Here is a 14,419-nt window from a genome sequence, read left to right as displayed (position 1 = left end):
ATTACAAGCAAATTCTAAGCATTTCTGTGCATTTGTCGCAAAATTCGGTACTTACCACTGAATTGGTTGATGCCCTTGGGCATTTTTTTGCTCAGCCTGACAGGATACAACAAAATATGGCCAAGGGATCCAAGAGGAGTCGGTGAAAGCCTCGAATTTGGCCACATTTGGCCCAAATTTAGACGTTTTGTATGGAAATTGAGCCAAAAACGGGGTTTTGTCGCAAAATTCAGTACTTACCACTGATTTGCTTGATGCCCTTGGGCATTTTTTTGCTCAGTCTAACAGGATACAACAAAATATGGCCAAGGGATCCAAGAGGAGTCGGTGAAAGCCTCGAATTTGGCCACATTTGGCCCAAATTTCGACGTTTTGTATGGAAATTGAGCCAAAAACGGGGTTTTGTCGCAAAATTCAGTACTTACCACTGATTTGCTTGATGCCCTTGGGCATTTTTTTGCTCAGTCTGACAGGATACAACAAAATATGGCCAAGGGATCCAAGAGGAGTCGGTGAAAGCCTCGAATTTGGCCACATTTGGCCCAAATTTCGACGTTTTGTATGGAAATTGAGCCAAAAACGGGGTTTTGTCGCAAAATTCAGTACTTACCACTGATTTGCTTGATGCCCTTGGGCATTTTTTTGCTCAGTCTGACAGGATACAACAAAATATGGCCAAGGGATCCAAGAGGAGTCGGTGAAAGCCTCGAATTTGGCCACATTTGGCCCAAATTTCGACGTTTTCTATGGAAATTGAGCCAAAAACGGGGTTTTGTCGCAAAATTCAGTACTTACCACTGATTTGCTTGATGCCCTTGGGCATTTTTTTGCTCAGTCTGACAGGATACAACAAAATATGGCCAAAAGATCCAAGAGGAGTCGGTGAAAGCCTCGAATTTGGCCACATTTGGCCCAAATTTCGACGTTTTGTATGGAAATTGAGCCAAAAACGGGGTTTTGTCGCAAAATTCAGTATTTACCACTGAATTGCTTGATGCCCTTGGGCATTTTTTTGCTCAGCCTGACAGGATACAACAAAATATGGCCAAGGGATCCAGGAGGAGTCGGTGAAAGCCTCGAATTTGGCCACATTTGGCCCAAATTTCGACGTTTTGTATGGAAATTGAGCCAAAAACGGGGTTTTGTCGCCAAATCCGGTACTTGCCAGCCTCTCTGTTGATTGTCTTTGTCATTTTCGTGCTCAGCCTGATAGGTTACAACAGAATATGTCCAAAGGCTCCAAGAAATCTCGGTGAAAGGCTCCAATTTGACGAAATAATCACAGAATTGACATTACAAGCAAATTCTAATCATTTCTGTGCATTTGTCGCAAAATTCGGTACTTACCACTGAATTGGTTGATGCCCTTGGGCATTTTTTTGCTCAGCCTGACAGAATACAACAAAGTATGGCCAAGGGATCCAAGAGGAGTCGGTGAAAGCCTCGAATTTGGCCACATTTGGCCCAAATTTCGACGTTTTGTATGGAAATTGAGCCAAAAACGGGGTTTTGTCGCCAAATCCGGTACTTGCCAGCCTCTCTGTTGATTGTCTTTGTCATTTTCGTGCTCAGCCTGATAGGTTACAACAGAATATGTCCAAAGGCTCCAAGAAATCTCGGTGAAAGGCTCCAATTTGACGAAATAATCACAGAATTGACATTACAAGCTAATTCTAAGCATTTCTGTGCATTTGTCGCAAAATTCGGTACTTACCACTGAATTGGTTGATGCCCTTGGGCATTTTTTTGCTCAGCCTGACAAAATACAACAAAATATGGCCAAGGGATCCAAGAGGAGTCGGTGAAAGCCTCGAATTTGGCCACATTTGGCCCAAATTTCGACGTTTTGTATGGAAATTGAGCCAAAAACGGGGTTTTGTCGCAAAATTCAGTACTTACCACTGAATTGCTTGATGCCCTTGGGCATTTTTTTGCTCAGCCTGACAGGATACAACAAAATATGGCCAAGGGATCCAGGAGGAGTCGGTGAAAGCCTCGAATTTGGCCACATTTGGCCCAAATTTCGACGTTTTGTATGGAAATTGAGCCAAAAACGGGGTTTTGTCGCAAAATTCAGTACTTACCACTGAATTGCTTGATGCCCTTGGGCATTTTTTTGCTCAGCCTGACAGGATACAACAAAATATGGCCAAGGGATCCAAGAGGAGTCGGTGAAAGCCTCGAATTTGGCCACATTTGGCCCAAATTTCGACGTTTTGTATGGAAATTGAGCCAAAAACGGGGTTTTGTCGCCAAATCCGGTACTTGCCAGCCTCTCTGTTGATTGTCTTTGTCATTTTCGTGCTCAGCTTGATAGGTTACAACAGAATATGTCCAAAGGCTCCAAGAAATCTCGGTGAAAGGCTCCAATTTGACGAAATAATCACAGAATTGACATTACAAGCAAATTCTAAGCATTTCTGTGCATTTGTCGCAAAATTCGGTACTTACCACTGAATTGGTTGATGCCCTTGGGCATTTTTTTGCTCAGCCTGACAGGATACAACAAAATATGGCCAAGGGATCCAAGAGGAGTCGGTGAAAGCCTCGAATTTGGCCACATTTGGCCCAAATTTCGACGTTTTGTATGGAAATTGAGCCAAAAACGGGGTTTTGTCGCAAAATTCAGTACTTACCACTGATTTGCTTGATGCCCTTGGGCATTTTTTTGCTCAGTCTGACAGAATACAACAAAATATGGCCAAGGGATCCAAGAGGAGTCGGTGAAAGCCTCGAATTTGGCCACATTTGGCCCAAATTTCGACGTTTTGTATGGAAATTGAGCCAAAAACGGGGTTTTGTCGCAAAATTCAGTACTTACCACTGATTTGCTTGATGCCCTTGGACATTTTTTTGCTCAGCCTGACAGGATACAACAAAATATGGCCAAGGGATCCAAGAGGAGTCGGTGAAAGCCTCGAATTTGGCCACATTTGGCCCAAATTTCGACGTTTTGTATGGAAATTGAGCCAAAAACGGGGTTTTGTCGCCAAATCCGGTACTTGCCAGCCTCTCTGTTGATTGTCTTTGTCATTTTCGTGCTCAGCCTGATAGGTTACAACAGAATATGTCCAAAGGCTCCAAGAAATCTCGGTGAAAGGCTCCAATTTGACGAAATAATCACAGAATTGACATTACAAGCAAATTCTAAGCATTTCTGTGCATTTGTCGCAAAATTCGGTACTTACCACTGAATTGGTTGATGCCCTTGGGCATTTTTTTGCTCAGCCTGACAGGATACAACAAAATATGGCCAAGGGATCCAAGAGGAGTCGGTGAAAGCCTCGAATTTGGCCACATTTGGCCCAAATTTCGACGTTTTGTATGGAAATTGAGCCAAAAACGGGGTTTTGTCGCAAAATTCAGTACTTACCACTGAATTGCTTGATGCCTTTGGGCATTTTTTTGCTCAGCCTGACAGGATACAACAAAATATGGCCAAGGGATCCAAGAGGAGTTGGTGAAAGCTTCGAATTTGGCCACATTTGGCCCAAATTTCGACGTTTTGTATGGAAATTGAGCCAAAAACGGGGTTTTGTCGCCAAATCCGGTACTTGCCAGCCTCTCTGTTGATTGTCTTTGTCATTTTCGTGCTCAGCCTGATAGGTTACAACAGAATATGTCCAAAGGCTCCAAGAAATCTCGGTGAAAGGCTCCAATTTGACGAAATAATCACAGAATTGACATTACAAGCAAATTCTAAGCATTTCTGTGCATTTGTCGCAAAATTCGGTACTTACCACTGAATTGGTTGATGCCCTTGGGCATTTTTTTGCTCAGCCTGACAGGATACAACAAAATATGGCCAAGGGATCCAAGAGGAGTCGGTGAAAGCCTCGAATTTGGCCACATTTGACCCAAATTTCGACGTTTTGTATGGAAATTGAGCCAAAAACGGGGTTTTGTCGCAAAATTCAGTACTTACCACTGATTTGCTTGATGCCCTTGGGCATTTTTTTGCTCAGTCTGACAGGATACAACAAAATATGGCCAAGGGATCCAAGAGGAGTCGGTGAAAGCCTCGAATTTGGCCACATTTGGCCCAGATTTCGACGTTTTGTATGGAAATTGAGCCAAAAACGGGGTTTTGTCGCCAAATCCGGTACTTGCCAGCCTCTCTGTTGATTGTCTTTGTCATTTTCGTGCTCAGCCTGATAGGTTACAACAGAAAATGTCCAAAGGCTCCAAGAAATCTCGGTGAAAGGCTCCAATTTGACGAAATAATCACAGAATTGACATTACAAGCAAATTCTAAGCATTTCTGTGCATTTGTCGCAAAATTCAGTACTTACCACTGATTTGCTTGATGCCCTTGGGCATTTTTTTGCTCAGTCTGACAGGATACAACAAAATATGGCCAAGGGATCCAAGAGGAGTCGGTGAAAGCCTCGAATTTGGCCACATTTGGCCCAAATTTCGACGTTTTGTATGGAAATTGAGCCAAAAACGGGGTTTTGTCGCCAAATCCGGTACTTGCCAGCCTCTCTGTTGATTGTCTTTGTCATTTTCGTGCTCAGCCTGATAGGTTACAACAGAATATGTCCAAAGGCTCCAAGAAATCTCGGTGAAAGGCTCCAATTTGACGAAATAATCACAGAATTGACATTACAAGCAAATTCTAAGCATTTCTGTGCATTTGTCGCAAAATTCGGTACTTACCACTGAATTGGTTGATGCCCTTGGGCATTTTTTTGCTCAGCCTGACAGGATACAACAAAATATGGCCAAGGGATCCAAGAGGAGTCGGTGAAAGCCTCGAATTTGGCCACATTTGGCCCAAATTTCGACGTTTTGTATGGAAATTGAGCCAAAAACGGGGTTTTGTCGCCAAATCCGGTACTTGCCAGCCTCTCTGTTGATTGTCTTTGTCATTTTCGTGCTCAGCCTGATAGGTTACAACAGAATATGTCCAAAGGCTCCAAGAAATCTCGGTGAAAGGCTCCGATTTGACGAAATAATCACAGAATTGACATTACAAGCAAATTCTAAGCATATCTGTGCATTTGTCGCTAAATTCGGTACTTACCACTGAATTGGTTGATGCCTTTGGGCATTTTTTTGCTCAGCCTGACAGGATACAACAAAATATGGCCAAGGGATCCAAGAGGAGTCGGTGAAAGCCTCGAATTTGGCCACATTTGGCCCAAATTTCGACGTTTTGTATGGAAATTGAGCCAAAAACGGGGTTTTGTCGCCAAATCCGGTACTTGCCAGCCTCTCTGTTGATTGTCTTTGTCATTTTCGTGCTCAGCCTGATAGGTTACAACAGAATATGTCCAAAGGCTCCAAGAAATCTCGGTGAAAGGCTCCAATTTGACGAAATAATCACAGAATTGACATTACAAGCAAGTTCTAAGCATTTCTGTGCATTTGTCGCAAAATTCGGTACTTACCACTGAATTGGTTGATGCCCTTGGGCATTTTTTTGCTCAGCCTGACAGAATACAACAAAATATGGCCAAGGGATCCAAGAGGAGTCGGTGAAAGCCTCGAATTTGGCCACATTTGGCCCAAATTTCGACGTTTTGTATGGAAATTGAGCCAAAAACGGGGTTTTGTCGCAAAATTCAGTACTTACCACTGAATTGCTTGATGCCCTTGGGCATTTTTTTGCTCAGCCTGACAGGATACAACAAAATATGGCCAAGGGATCCAGGAGGAGTCGGTGAAAGCCTCGAATTTGGCCACATTTGGCCCAAATTTCGACGTTTTGTATGGAAATTGAGCCAAAAACGGGGTTTTGTCGCCAAATCCGGTACTTGCCAGCCTCTCTGTTGATTGTCTTTGTCATTTTCGTGCTCAGCCTGATAGGTTACAACAGAATATGTCCAAAGGCTCCAAGAAATCTCGGTGAAAGGCTCCAATTTGACGAAATAATCACAGAATTGACATTACAAGCAAATTCTAAGCATTTCTGTGCATTTGTCGCAAAATTCGGTACTTACCACTGAATTGGTTGATGCCCTTGGGCATTTTTTTGCTCAGCCTGACAGAATACAACAAAGTATGGCCAAGGGATCCAAGAGGAGTCGGTGAAAGCCTCGAATTTGGCCACATTTGGCCCAAATTTCGACGTTTTGTATGGAAATTGAGCCAAAAACGGGGTTTTGTCGCCAAATCCGGTACTTGCCAGCCTCTCTGTTGATTGTCTTTGTCATTTTCGTGCTCAGCCTGATAGGTTACAACAGAATATGTCCAAAGGCTCCAAGAAATCTCGGTGAAAGGCTCCAATTTGACGAAATAATCACAGAATTGACATTACAAGCAAATTCTAAGCATTTCTGTGCATTTGTCGCAAAATTCGGTACTTACCACTGAATTGGTTGATGCCCTTGGGCATTTTTTTGCTCAGCCTGACAAAATACAACAAAATATGGCCAAGGGATCCAAGAGGAGTCGGTGAAAGCCTCGAATTTGGCCACATTTGGCCCAAATTTCGACGTTTTGTATGGAAATTGAGCCAAAAACGGGGTTTTGTCGCAAAATTCAGTACTTACCACTGAATTGCTTGATGCCCTTGGGCATTTTTTTGCTCAGCCTGACATGATACAACAAAATATGGCCAAGGGATCCAGGAGGAGTCGGTGAAAGCTTCGAATTTGGCCACATTTGGCCCAAATTTCGACGTTTTGTATGGAAATTGAGCCAAAAACGGGGTTTTGTCGCCAAATCCGGTACTTGCCAGCCTCTCTGTTGATTGTCTTTGTCATTTTCGTGCTCAGCCTGATAGGTTACAACAGAATATGTCCAAAGGCTCCAAGAAATCTCGGTGAAAGGCTCCAATTTGACGAAATAATCACAGAATTGACATTACAAGCAAATTCTAAGCATATCTGTGCATTTGTCGCAAAATTCGGTACTTACCACTGAATTGGTTGATGCCCTTGGGCATTTTTTTGCTCAGCCTGACAGAATACAACAAAGTATGGCCAAGGGATCCAAGAGGAGTCGGTGAAAGCCTCGAATTTGGCCACATTTGGCCCAAATTTCGACGTTTTGTATGGAAATTGAGCCAAAAACGGGGTTTTGTCGCCAAATCCGGTACTTGCCAGCCTCTCTGTTGATTGTCTTTGTCATTTTCGTGCTCAGCCTGATAGGTTACAACAGAATATGTCCAAAGGCTCCAAGAAATCTCGGTGAAAGGCTCCAATTTGACGAAATAATCACAGAATTGACATTACAAGCTAATTCTAAGCATTTCTGTGCATTTGTCGCAAAATTCGGTACTTACCACTGAATTGGTTGATGCCCTTGGGCATTTTTTTGCTCAGCCTGACAGAATACAATAAAATATGGCCAAGGGATCCAAGAGGAGTCGGTGAAAGCCTCGAATTTGGCCACATTTGGCCCAAATTTCGACGTTTTGTATGGAAATTGAGCCAAAAACGGGGTTTTGTCGCAAAATTCAGTACTTACCACTGAATTGCTTGATGCCCTTGGGCATTTTTTTGCTCAGCCTGACAGGATACAACAAAATATGGCCAAGGGATCCAGGAGGAGTCGGTGAAAGCCTCGAATTTGGCCACATTTGGCCCAAATTTCGACGTTTTGTATGGAAATTGAGCCAAAAACGGGGTTTTGTCGCCAAATCCGGTACTTGCCAGCCTCTCTGTTGATTGTCTTTGTCATTTTCGTGCTCAGCCTGATAGGTTACAACAGAATATGTCCAAAGGCTCCAAGAAATCTCGGTGAAAGGCTCCAATTTGACGAAATAATCACAGAATTGACATTACAAGCAAATTCTAAGCATATCTGTGCATTTGTCGCAAAATTCGGTACTTACCACTGAATTGGTTGATGCCCTTGGGCATTTTTTTGCTCAGCCTGACAGAATACAACAAAGTATGGCCAAGGGATCCAAGAGGAGTCGGTGAAAGCCTCGAATTTGGCCACATTTGGCCCAAATTTCGACGTTTTGTATGGAAATTGAGCCAAAAACGGGGTTTTGTCGCCAAATCCGGTACTTGCCAGCCTCTCTGTTGATTGTCTTTGTCATTTTCGTGCTCAGCCTGATAGGTTACAACAGAATATGTCCAAAGGCTCCAAGAAATCTCGGTGAAAGGCTCCAATTTGACGAAATAATCACAGAATTGACATTACAAGCAAATTCTAAGCATTTCTGTGCATTTGTCGCAAAATTCGGTACTTACCACTGAATTAGTTGATGCCCTTGGGCATTTTTTTGCTCAGCCTGACAGAATACAACAAAATATGGCCAAGGGATCCAAGAGGAGTCGGTGAAAGCCTCGAATTTGGCCACATTTGGCCCAAATTTCGACGTTTTGTATGGAAATTGAGCCAAAAACGGGGTTTTGTCGCAAAATTCAGTACTTACCACTGAATTGCTTGATGCCCTTGGGCATTTTTTTGCTCAGCCTGACAGGATACAACAAAATATGGCCAAGGGATCCAGGAGGAGTCGGTGAAAGCCTCGAATTTGGCCACATTTGGCCCAAATTTCGACGTTTTGTATGGAAATTGAGCCAAAAACGGGGTTTTGTCGCCAAATCCGGTACTTGCCAGCTTCTCTGTTGATTGTCTTTGTCATTTTCGTGCTCAGCCTGATAGGTTACAACAGAATATGTCCAAAGGCTCCAAGAAATCTCGGTGAAAGGCTCCAATTTGACGAAATAATCACAGAATTGACATTACAAGCAAATTCTAAGCATTTCTGTGCATTTGTCGCAAAATTCGGTACTTACCACTGAATTGGTTGATGCCCTTGGGCATTTTTTTGCTCAGCCTGACAGAATACAACAAAGTATGGCCAAGGGATCCAAGAGGAGTCGGTGAAAGCCTCGAATTTGGCCACATTTGGCCCAAATTTCGACGTTTTGTATGGAAATTGAGCCAAAAACGGGGTTTTGTCGCAAAATTCAGTACTTACCACTGATTTGCTTGATGCCCTTGGGCATTTTTTTGCTCAGTCTGACAGGATACAACAAAATATGGCCAAGGGATCCAAGAGGAGTCGGTGAAAGCCTCGAATTTGGCCACATTTGGCCCAAATTTCGACGTTTTGTATGGAAATTGAGCCAAAAACGGGGTTTTGTCGCAAAATTCAGTACTTACCACTGATTTGCTTGATGCCCTTGGGCATTTTTTTGCTCAGCCTGACAGGATACAACAAAATATGGCCAAGGGATCCAAGAGGAGTCGGTGAAAGCCTCGAATTTGGCCACATTTGGCCCAAATTTCGACGTTTTGTATGGAAATTGAGCCAAAAACGGGGTTTTGTCGCCAAATCCGGTACTTGCCAGCCTCTCTGTTGATTGTCTTTGTCATTTTCGTGCTCAGCCTGATAGGTTACAACAGAATATGTCCAAAGGCTCCAAGAAATCTCGGTGAAAGGCTCCAATTTGACGAAATAATCACAGAATTGACATTACAAGCAAATTCTAAGCATTTCTGTGCATTTGTCGCAAAATTCGGTACTTACCACTGAATTGGTTGATGCCCTTGGGCATTTTTTTGCTCAGCCTGACAGGATACAACAAAATATGGCCAAGGGATCCAAGAGGAGTCGGTGAAAGCCTCGAATTTGGCCACATTTGGCCTAAATTTCGACGTTTTGTATGGAAATTGAGCCAAAAACGGGGTTTTGTCGCAAAATTCAGTACTTACCACTGAATTGCTTGATGCCTTTGGGCATTTTTTTGCTCAGCCTGACAGGATACAACAAAATATGGCCAAGGGATCCAAGAGGAGTTGGTGAAAGCTTCGAATTTGGCCACATTTGGCCCAAATTTCGACGTTTTGTATGGAAATTGAGCCAAAAACGGGGTTTTGTCGCCAAATCCGGTACTTGCCAGCCTCTCTGTTGATTGTCTTTGTCATTTTCGTGCTCAGCCTGATAGGTTACAACAGAATATGTCCAAAGGCTCCAAGAAATCTCGGTGAAAGGCTCCAATTTGACGAAATAATCACAGAATTGACATTACAAGCAAATTCTAAGCATTTCTGTGCATTTGTCGCAAAATTCGGTACTTACCACTGAATTGGTTGATGCCCTTGGGCATTTTTTTGCTCAGCCTGACAGAATACAACAAAATATGGCCAAGGGATCCAAGAGGAGTCGGTGAATGCCTCGAATTTGGCCACATTTGGCCCAAATTTCGACGTTTTGTATGGAAATTGAGCCAAAAACGGGGTTTTGTCGCAAAATTCAGTACTTACCACTGAATTGCTTGATGCCCTTGGGCATTTTTTTGCTCAGCCTGACAGGATACAACAAAATATGGCCAAGGGATCCAGGAGGAGTCGGTGAAAGCCTCGAATTTGGCCACATTTGGCCCAAATTTCGACGTTTTGTATGGAAATTGAGCCAAAAACGGGGTTTTGTCGCCAAATCCGGTACTTGCCAGCCTCTCTGTTGATTGTCTTTGTCATTTTCGTGCTCAGCCTGATAGGTTACAACAGAATATGTCCAAAGGCTCCAAGAAATCTCGGTGAAAGGCTCCAATTTGACGAAATAATCACAGAATTGACATTACAAGCAAATTCTAAGCATTTCTGTGCATTTGTCGCAAAATTCGGTACTTACCACTGAATTGGTTGATGCCCTTGGGCATTTTTTTGCTCAGCCTGACAGAATACAACAAAGTATGGCCAAGGGATCCAAGAGGAGTCGGTGAAAGCCTCGAATTTGGCCACATTTGGCCCAAATTTCGACGTTTTGTATGGAAATTGAGCCAAAAACGGGGTTTTGTCGCCAAATCCGGTACTTGCCAGCCTCTCTGTTGATTGTCTTTGTCATTTTCGTGCTCAGCCTGATAGGTTACAACAGAATATGTCCAAAGGCTCCAAGAAATCTCGGTGAAAGGCTCCAATTTGACGAAATAATCACAGAATTGACATTACAAGCAAATTCTAAGCATTTCTGTGCATTTGTCGCAAAATTCGGTACTTACCACTGAATTGGTTGATGCCCTTGGGCATTTTTTTGCTCAGCCTGACAGAATACAACAAAATATGGCCAAGGGATCCAAGAGGAGTCGGTGAAAGCCTCGAATTTGGCCACATTTGGCCCAAATTTCGACGTTTTGTATGGAAATTGAGCCAAAAACGGGGTTTTGTCGCAAAATTCAGTACTTACCACTGAATTGCTTAATGCCCTTGGGCATTTTTTTGCTCAGCCTGACAGGATACAACAAAATATGGCCAAGGGATCCAGGAGGAGTCGGTGAAAGCCTCGAATTTGGCCACATTTGGCCCAAATTTCGACGTTTTGTATGGAAATTGAGCCAAAAACGGGGTTTTGTCGCCAAATCCGGTACTTGCCAGCCTCTCTGTTGATTGTCTTTGTCATTTTCGTGCTCAGCCTGATAGGTTACAACAGAATATGTCCAAAGGCTCCAAGAAATCTCGGTGAAAGGCTCCAATTTGACGAAATAATCACAGAATTGACATTACAAGCAAATTCTAAGCATTTCTGTGCATTTGTCGCAAAATTCGGTACTTACCACTGAATTGGTTGATGCCCTTGGGCATTTTTTTGCTCAGCCTGACAGAATACAACAAAGTATGGCCAAGGGATCCAAGAGGAGTCGGTGAAAGCCTCGAATTTGGCCACATTTGGCCCAAATTTCGACGTTTTGTATGGAAATTGAGCCAAAAACGGGGTTTTGTCGCAAAATTCAGTACTTACCACTGAATTGCTTGATGCCCTTGGGCATTTTTTTGCTCAGCCTGACAGAATACAACAAAATATGGCCAAGGGATCCAAGAGGAGTCGGTGAAAGCCTCGAATTTGGCCACATTTGGCCCAAATTTCGACGTTTTGTATGGAAATTGAGCCAAAAACGGGGTTTTGTCGCAAAATTCAGTACTTACCACTGATTTGCTTGATGCCCTTGGGCATTTTTTTGCTCAGTCTGACAGGATACAACAAAATATGGCCAAGGGATCCAAGAGGAGTCGGTGAAAGCCTCGAATTTGGCCACATTTGGCCCAAATTTCGACGTTTTGTATGGAAATTGAGCTAAAAACGGGGTTTTGTCGCAAAATTCAGTACTTACCACTGAATTGCTTGATGCCCTTGGGCATTTTTTTGCTCAGTCTGACAGGATACAACAAAATATGGCCAAGGGATCCAAGAGGAGTCGGTGAAAGCCTCGAATTTGGCCACATTTGGCCCAAATTTCGACGTTTTGTATGGAAATTGAGCCAAAAACGGGGTTTTGTCGCCAAATCCGGTACTTGCCAGCCTCTCTGTTGATTGTCTTTGTCATTTTCGTGCTCAGCCTGATAGGTTACAACAGAATATGTCCAAAGGCTCCAAGAAATCTCGGTGAAAGGCTCCAATTTGACGAAATAATCACAGAATTGACATTACAAGCAAATTCTAAGCATTTCTGTGCATTTGTCGCAAAATTCGGTACTTACCACTGAATTGGTTGATGCCCTTGGGCATTTTTTTGCTCAGCCTGACAGGATACAACAAAATATGGCCAAGGGATCCAAGAGGAGTCGGTGAAAGCCTCGAATTTGGCCACATTTGGCCCAAATTTCGACGTTTTGTATGGAAATTGAGCCAAAAACGGGGTTTTGTCGCCAAATCCGGTACTTGCCAGCCTCTCTGTTGATTGTCTTTGTCATTTTCGTGCTCAGCCTGATAGGTTACAACAGAATATGTCCAAAGGCTCCATGAAATCTCGGTGAAAGGCTCCAATTTGACGAAATAATCACAGAATTGACATTACAAGCAAATTCTAAGCATTTCTGTGCATTTGTCGCAAAATTCGGTACTTACCACTGAATTGGTTGATGCCCTTGGGCATTTTTTTGCTCAGCCTGACAGGATACAACAAAATATGGCCAAGGGATCCAAGAGGAGTCGGTGAAAGCCTCGAATTTGGCCACATTTGGCCCAAATTTCGACGTTTTGTATGGAAATTGAGCCAAAAACGGGGTTTTGTCGCAAAATTCAGTACTTACCACTGATTTGCTTGATGCCCTTGGGCATTTTTTTGCTCAGTCTGACAGGATACAACAAAATATGGCCAAGGGATCCAAGAGGAGTCGGTGAAAGCCTCGAATTTGGCCACATTTGGCCCAAATTTCGACGTTTTGTATGGAAATTGAGCCAAAAACGGGGTTTTGTCGCAAAATTCAGTACTTACCACTGATTTGCTTGATGCCCTTGGGCATTTTTTTGCTCAGTCTGACAGGATACAACAAAATATGGCCAAGGGATCCAAGAGGAGTCGGTGAAAGCCTCGAATTTGGCCACATTTGGCCCAAATTTCGACGTTTTGTATGGAAATTGAGCCAAAAACGGGGTTTTGTCGCAAAATTCAGTACTTACCACTGATTTGCTTGATGCCCTTGGGCATTTTTTTGCTCAGTCTGACAGGATACAACAAAATATGGCCAAAATATCCAAGAGGAGTCGGTGAAAGCCTCGAATTTGGCCACATTTGGCCCAAATTTCGACGTTTTGTATGGAAATTGAGCCAAAAACGGGGTTTTGTCGCAAAATTCAGTACTTACCACTGAATTGCTTGATGCCCTTGGGCATTTTTTTGCTCAGTCTGACAGGATACAACAAAATATGGCCAAGGGATCCAAGAGGAGTCGGTGAAAGCCTCGAATTTGGCCACATTTGGCCCAAATTTCGACGTTTTGTATGGAAATTGAGCCAAAAACGGGGTTTTGTCGCAAAATTCGGTACTTACCACTAATTTGCTTGATGCCCTTGGGCATTTTTTTGCTCAGTCTGACAGGATACAACAAAATACGGCCAAGGGATCCAAGAGGAGTCGGTGAAAGCCTCGAATTTGGCCACATTTGGCCCAAATTTCGACGTTTTGTATGGAAATTGAGCCAAAAACGGGGTTTTGTCGCAAAATTCAGTACTTACCACTGAATTGCTTAATGCCCTTGAACATTTTTTTGCTCAGTCTGACAGGATACAACAAAATATGGCCAAGGGATCCAAGAGGAGTCGGTGAAAGCCTCGAATTTGGCCACATTTGGCCCAAATTTCGACGTTTTGTATGGAAATTGAGCCAAAAACGGGGTTTTGTCGCCAAATCCGGTACTTGCCAGCCTCTCTGTTGATTGTCTTTGTCATTTTCGTGCTCAGCCTGATAGGTTACAACAGAATATGTCCAAAGGCTCCAAGAAATCTCGGTGAAAGGCTCCAATTTGACGAAATAATCACAGAATTGACATTACAAGCAAATTCTAAGCATTTCTGTGCATTTGTCGCAAAATTCGGTACTTACCACTGAATTGGTTGATGCCCTTGGGCATTTTTTTGCTCAGCATGACAGGATACAACAAAATATGGCCAAGGGATCCAAGAGGAGTCGGTGAAAGCCTCGAATTTGGCCACATTTGGCCCAAATTTCGACGTTTTGTATGGAAATTGAGCCAAAAACGGGGTTTTGTCGCAAAATTCAGTACTTACCACTGA

Source organism: Hydra viridissima, unplaced genomic scaffold (assembly GCF_058129835.1).
Source record: "Hydra viridissima isolate aposymbiotic clone 2 unplaced genomic scaffold, HvirCarnegie_v1 scaffold_6, whole genome shotgun sequence".
In the NCBI taxonomy this organism is placed as follows: Eukaryota; Metazoa; Cnidaria; class Hydrozoa; order Anthoathecata; family Hydridae; genus Hydra; species Hydra viridissima.
The sequence above is the reverse complement of the archived record's forward strand: the minus strand, read 5'-3'. Positions refer to the sequence as shown.